Raw genomic sequence first — 764 nt, forward strand, 5'->3', positions numbered from 1 at the left:
CATGTTTATGGTTTCTTAGCCAATTTGGGACCAAATTTCAACATGTTTCTCCACACTTCTAAACACTCTTCATGCATCTCTAGCACTTGTAATCAATCATATTTCTTGTATTCTAACATATCCTAACCCCAAACAACACTAGACAAGTCATTTACAGCTTCAAAGCAATGTTTCTGAGTTTTTAGCCCATTTGGGACCAAATTTCAACATGTCTTTCTCAACACTTATAAACACTCTTCATGCATATCTAGCACTTGTTATTAATCAAATTTATTGTATTCTAAAATATCCTAACCCCAAACAACACTAGAAAAGTCATTTCCAGCTTCAAAGCAATGTTTCTGAGTTCTTAGTCCATTTGGGACCAAATTTCAACGTCATTCTCCACACTTTTAAACACTCTTCATGCATCTCTAGCACTTGTAATCAATCAAATTCATTGTATTTTAACATATTCTAATCCCAAACAAAACTAGACAAGCCATTTAATGCTTCAAAGCAATGTTTGTGGGTTCTTAGCCCATTTCGGACCAAATGTCAACAATTCTTTCTTCACACTTCTAAAAACTCTTCATGCATCTCTAGAACTTGAAATCAATCAAATTCATTGTATTCTAACATACTATAACCCCAAATGACACTAGAAAAGTCATTTAGTGGTTCAACGCAATATTTATGAGTTGTTAGCCAAGTGGGGACCAAATTTCAACAAGTCTTTCTGAACACTTCTAAACACTTTTCATGCATCTCTAGCACTTGTAATT

This window comes from Capsella rubella, unplaced genomic scaffold (genome assembly GCF_000375325.1).
Source record: "Capsella rubella cultivar Monte Gargano unplaced genomic scaffold, Caprub1_0 scaffold_20, whole genome shotgun sequence".
Taxonomy (NCBI): Eukaryota; Viridiplantae; Streptophyta; class Magnoliopsida; order Brassicales; family Brassicaceae; genus Capsella; species Capsella rubella.